The sequence below is a fragment of the Salvelinus fontinalis genome, chromosome 28 (assembly GCF_029448725.1).
Source record: "Salvelinus fontinalis isolate EN_2023a chromosome 28, ASM2944872v1, whole genome shotgun sequence".
NCBI lineage: Eukaryota > Metazoa > Chordata > Actinopteri > Salmoniformes > Salmonidae > Salvelinus > Salvelinus fontinalis.
In genome coordinates this window covers 17,240,103-17,246,102 of record NC_074692.1, presented here as the reverse complement: position 1 = coordinate 17,246,102, position 6,000 = coordinate 17,240,103, and the positions used below count along the sequence as shown (strand labels likewise).

Genomic DNA, 6,000 nt, shown 5'->3' with positions numbered 1-6,000 from the left:
TGTTACTTTGTTGGTGATGTGGACACCAAGGAACTTGAAGCTCTCAACCTGCTCCACTACAGCCCCGTCGATGAGAATGAGGGCATGCTCGGTCCTCCTTTTCCTGTAGTCCACAATCATCTCCAATTATATGTTTTGTTTATACTTCATCCTTCGCCCTCATTTGAATGTGTACCTTGCATTACCTGTCAGTTGCCACCACATCTTCTGATTCAGCAGCAGGTCACCAGTAATAAAAATAATGGCTTGTCGTTATTGTGTCGTAGGCTGTAAAAGCAATTTACAGTTGTTTTTCGTTCCTAAAAAAAGAAGACTTAATGGAGAAGTGGGTTACATTAGTTTCCCAAGTTCAGTATGCACCCAAGTTGAACACAAAGAGTGTCTTTTGCAGAGCACATTTTGCAGACATGTGCTTTGAGAACCTGCTACAAAAAAAGATGGGGTATGACAAGCTTCTGATACTGAAGCCTGATATGGTCCCAACACTTGAGTTGCCACTGACAGTCCCAGCAGCAAGCAAGAATCACTCATTTTGTAAGTATCTAATGTCGTGTCTTTGGCATCATTACAGTGAAGACTGTTATTTTATCAAATCAATTCTCTGTAATTATTATTATGTGATTAAACGAATCATGTAAATGGAATTAGTCGGGGCACCAAGGAAAATCTTCAGATTACAAAGTTACAATTTTCCTAATAACTTTTCAGATATTTTAATATCTGATCAATTAGTCTTCTAATTAATGAATTATTCTTCACCTCACATTAGTCTCATTCCAAGCGTTGTAAATTGTTGGTTATCTGCACGAACCCAGCCTTCACTATGAATCATCCATACATCAATTGTCTTAATCATTTATTTACTTAATAACTAAATAAATAATCACAGAAATGCATAACAAACAAACAAACAGTAGGTATGGTTACAAGGAAATGATAGGGGATGTGCCCTGGTGGGCTAAACCGGTGGCTTGGTAGACAAAGGGACTGAGAAGGGCGCGAAAGACAAAAGACACTACACAGTTGATAATTATAATAATTTAAATGCTAATCCTTTGCACATGAGCGCTCACTCATTCGGGAATAATTGCAATCAACATATATATTTACACTCAGTGTGTCGTCATGATCTCTTTTGGAATCGTCCGTCTTTCTGTTGGAAAGTGCTCCTTCCTGGCCTCTTCGCCCCCCTCACCATTACGGTGGTCAGCTACTTCCTCACCATCAGCGCCCTGCAGACTGAAGCTACCCTCTGCCTGGACCAGCTGGTGACCTGGCCCAAGTGCAGCGCCACCCTGACCCTGGGCTTCTTTCCCCAGGCCTCGCTCTCCTCAGAGAAGCTTTTCTTCAGGTGTTCACTAAGCCACAACACAGGAGGGGTAGGAAGAGGGGTTGATGGGCAGGGATGGACCTGAGGTATGGGCGTCGCACCATGCAGTCAATCAGCAACAAGCAGAAGGCCTCCCAAGGTCCTGGGCACGGCCTTCTTCCTGTTTGTGGTCATGTGGTGTCCCTTCTTCATCCGCAACGTACTGGTGGTGGTGTGCGACCCTATGAACTGTGACCCGGGGGTGATGGGAGGGCTACTGAACATGCTTGTGTGGGTGCATACCTCTCCTCAGCCTTCAACCCTCTGGAATACACTGTTCAAAAACTCTGTTCAACGTACCGTGCAGTCTTCTTCCGCTACATACGCTGCCAGTACAGCAGGGAGAGGAAGCCTCTGCAGCTCATACTGGTCAACAACATCCCTCCGCTGGCCTACAACTCCCCTAAACTTAAAAACATGGTCAGTGATGGTCTACTTAAGAGGGTGGCTCTCCCATGGACACCAATGCAATAGCAGCTGGGTCTGGTCTAAACTCATTGAAATAGAAAAAAAAGGATGTGGGCCACGAGTGGGATGTCTCGCGTCCTTTTCCATCTCTGCTAGTCACACCAGAAAAGAACAACTAAGCTAATGCTAAATTCTCAGCAACATCCAGGGGGCACGAGTGGATTTGATTCCCCAAAATGTTCATTAACCTAGCCTTGGTACCAGTCTGTTCAGCTAACATTCCAGTACCTGTACTCCATGTCATATGCCAAAGATGTTTTGCATTGACACAGAGTACAAGGAGTGTAATGTACACTAAACAGACACCATACACAAATCTACTGTATATTTGTATATACATATACATGTGCACATGTGTATGTTCTGTTTTTATTGTCATTAACCCGAAGAGAGAGCTATCTTCTGTTTTCTATGATAAAAATACAGAAATGTGTATTGGTGGGACGCAGGCTAAATAAAATGAATCTGTAAGTAGTCACAAATGAACTGAAGTCAAAGTGTGTTTATTTCTTTGCTGTGTCTCGTTCCCGGTTGGACATTCTCGGGACGTTGTGTCATGGTCCCCTGAAGCTCCCCTGGATGTTTTAAGGAGGTATTGTCACGTGATTGTCCCAGGTGTTCCAAACCATTATAAGTAAAGTAATGACATTGTATGGGGGGGTTTAAAGGTAAGTGTTACGCTGTCTAGCTAAAATAGTGTAAAAAGCCAGCATTTTCCCGTTTGGATGAAAAGCGTGCCCAGAGTAAACTGCCTGCTACTCAGTCCCAATTGCTAATATATGCATATTATTATTATATCTGGCTAGAAAACACTCTGAAGTTTCTGAAACTGTTTGAATGATGTCTGTGAGTATAACAGAACTCATTTGGCAGGCAACAACCTGAGAAAAAATCCATCCAGGAAGTGGGAAATCTGAGATTTGGTCGTTTTTGAACTCATTCCCTATTGAAGATGCAGTGGGATATGGGTCATGTTGCACTTCTTACGGCTTCCACTAGATGTCAACAGTCTTTAGAACCTTGTCTGATGCTTCTACTGTGAAGTGGGGCCGAATGAGAGGGTAATGAGTCAGAGGTCTGGCAGAATTCTTTGAGCTCGTGACGCTCATTCACGTGAGAGCGAGCTCTGTTCCATTCCATTTCTACAGACAAAGGAATTCTCCGGTTGGAACATTATTGAAGATTTATGTTAAAAACATCCTAAAGATTTATTCTATACTTCGTTTGACATGTTTCTACGTACTGTAATATTACTTTTCGTCTGAACTTTTGCCTGGACCTGCCCGCGCGTTGTGAGTTTAGATTGTGTACTGAACACGCGAACAACAAGGAGGAATTTGGACACAAATTATGAACTTCATGGAACAAATCAAACATTTATTGTGGAACTGGGATTCCTGGGAGTACATTCTGATGAAGATCATCAAAGGTAAGTGAATATTTATAATGCTATTTCTGACTTATGTTGACTCCACAACATGGCGGGTACCTGTATGGCTTGTTTTTGTGTCTGAGCGCCGTACTCATTGGCAATCTGCTCTCCATCCATTAACCAGGAATCAGCTTCATGCCGATTGTCGAACAGTCAAATTAGAAAATACAGCAGTATGTGACTTGTGGCAATCAACATGGATTATTGCTCCTCGCCCCACACTAATCCAAGCATACAGCCTAACTGATGCTGTTTTTGGTCACTCTAAAACTATTTCATCTGGGAAATAGGATGTCATTGCAATCCCTTAATTGAGAGAGAGAGAGCAGGAGACGTTATGCTTGTCATAAAACTAACATAGAGCCCATAATTATCCCCCTTATCATATGTAAATAAGGCTGTTAGCAAAATGAATGTTCTCTATGCCATTATGAAATACTGTAATGTGTGACATATTTTGGGTGGCAATCAATCATAAAGTAATCAGTTCTAAATGCAGTCTATATAATGGGGGCAATTCATTTTCCACCTTGATTATTCTAGACACAATTTGACTATGAAAATTGGAGTTAGCTCTCACGAAGTTCCAGCTGTTGCTGTTAGATAGCTTCAATGCCTGACATAACTATTATTATTAAACCCAATTTGAGGTGGCATATGTAGGTAAGGGATATGCTGAGCTTTGATTGCAAACACACGCATACACACACACTCATACTGTATGTACAGTTGAAGTCAGATGTTTACATACACTTAGGTTGGAGTCACTCCACATATTTCTTGTTAGCAAAGTATAGTTTTGGCAAGTCATTTAGGACATCTACTTTGTGCATGACAGAAGTAATGTACCAACAATAGTACACAAGTATAAACAGCATGGAACCACGCAGGCATGATACCGCTCAGGATGGAGACGCTTTCTGTCTCCTAGAGATGCACATACTTTGGTGTAAACAGTGAAAATCTATCCCAGAACAACAGCAAAGGACCTTGTGAATATGCCTGAGGAAACAGGAACCAAGGTATCTATATCAAACAGTTAAACGAGTCCTATATCGACATAACCTGAAAGGCCACTGAGCAAGGTAGAAGCCACTGCTCCAAAACCGTCATAAAAAAAGTCAGACTACTGTTTGCACATGGGGACAAAGATCATACTTTTTGGAGAAATGTCCTCTGGTCTGATGAAACAAAAATAGAACTGTTTGGCCATAATGACCATTGTTATGTTTGGAGGAAAAAGGGGGAGGTTGGCAAGCCGAAGAACACCATCGCAAACGTGAAGAACGGGTGTGGCAGCATCATGTTGTGGGAGTGCTTTGCTGCAGGAGGGACTGGTGCACTTCACAAAATAGATGGCATCATGAGGCAAGAAAATGTTGTGGATATATTGAGGCAACATCTCAAGACATCAGTCAGGAAGTTAAAGCTTGGTCGCAAATGGGTCTTCCAAATCGACAAAGACCCCAAGCATTCTTTCAAAGTTGTGGCAAAATGGCTTAAGGACAACAAAGTCAAGGTATTGGAGTGGCCATCACAAAGCCCTTACCTCAATCCTGTAGAAAATATGTGGGCAGAACTGAAAAAGCGTGTGCAAGCAAGGAGGCTTACAAACCTGACTGTTACACCAGCTCTGTCAGGAGGAATGGGCCAAAAGTAAGCCAATTTATTGTGGGAAGCTTGTGGAAGGCTACCCAAAACGTTTGACTCAAGTTGAACAATGCTCCCAAATACAAATTGAATGTATGTAAACTTCTGATCCACTGGGAATGTGATGAAAGAAATAAAAGCTGAAATAAATAATTTTCTCTACTGTTATTCTGACATTTCACGTTCTTAAAATAAAGTGGTGATCCTAACTGACCTAAGACAGGGAATTTTTACTGGGATTAAAGTGTACTGTTAGCTAGCTAACTAAAGTTAGCTGGCTGGCTCGCTAGCTAACGTTACGTGTATGATCTTATTATTCGTATCTCAAGGCCATTTGCTTGGCTAGTTATAGCCTAATGTTAGCAGCCTAATGTTAGCTACCTAACATTGAACCTGGTTGGTTAGCTACCTGCAGATTCATGCAGGGTAGTAACATCATAACTTGGGTTGATGGTTCTAGCTAGCTAGCTACATGTCTTAACAAAATACTTCACTATGCAAGTAACCATTTCGGGTGCGTTCATAAATTTATTCTGGCCATCTACTCCGATTTCAGAGCACTCTCATCCGAGTGTGTTATTAAAGCACAGAATAATGGCTGAATTTATGAACGCTCAACACCCATTGAATATGGCCGGTGTCAGTAAACATTTGCAAAAAAGCATAATTAAATTGTTGCCAGCAGCACAGTTACAGTCACCAATGCACTGGATGACATTGCAGCTTAACCTGCTCTGCTAGCGCAAGTAAAATGGTCAAAGTGGGGTGTTCTTTAATATGTGTCTGGAAGTAGCTAGCATGCTAGAGAGAGTTAGCCAGTTAGCTTGGGTGCTTGACTGCCATTGTGAGGTCAGAACGCTCAGATCAACGGTACTCATCTGCCAGATCGTCCAGTGTGCACGGTATGTATGAACGGACAATCTGGCAGCACAGTTGCAGTCACCAACGCTCTGGACAACTTTAAAGCAGCCTAACCGGCTCTGCTAGGGCGAGTAATGATCCGTGAGCTGTTCTCTCATTTGTGTCTGGAAGTAGCTGAGAAGTTAGCCAGTTAGCTTGAGTGCTTGACTGCTGTTGTTAA

The 6,000-nt window shown here is 42.2% G+C and overlaps 1 pseudogene; it reads left to right on the top strand.

Annotated features, from left to right (window-relative positions):
• Positions 1 to 407: 407 nt before the first annotated feature.
• The window catches only part of LOC129825904 (5-hydroxytryptamine receptor 2A-like), a 49,728-nt pseudogene continuing 44,135 nt past the window's right edge, over positions 408 to 6,000 (top strand).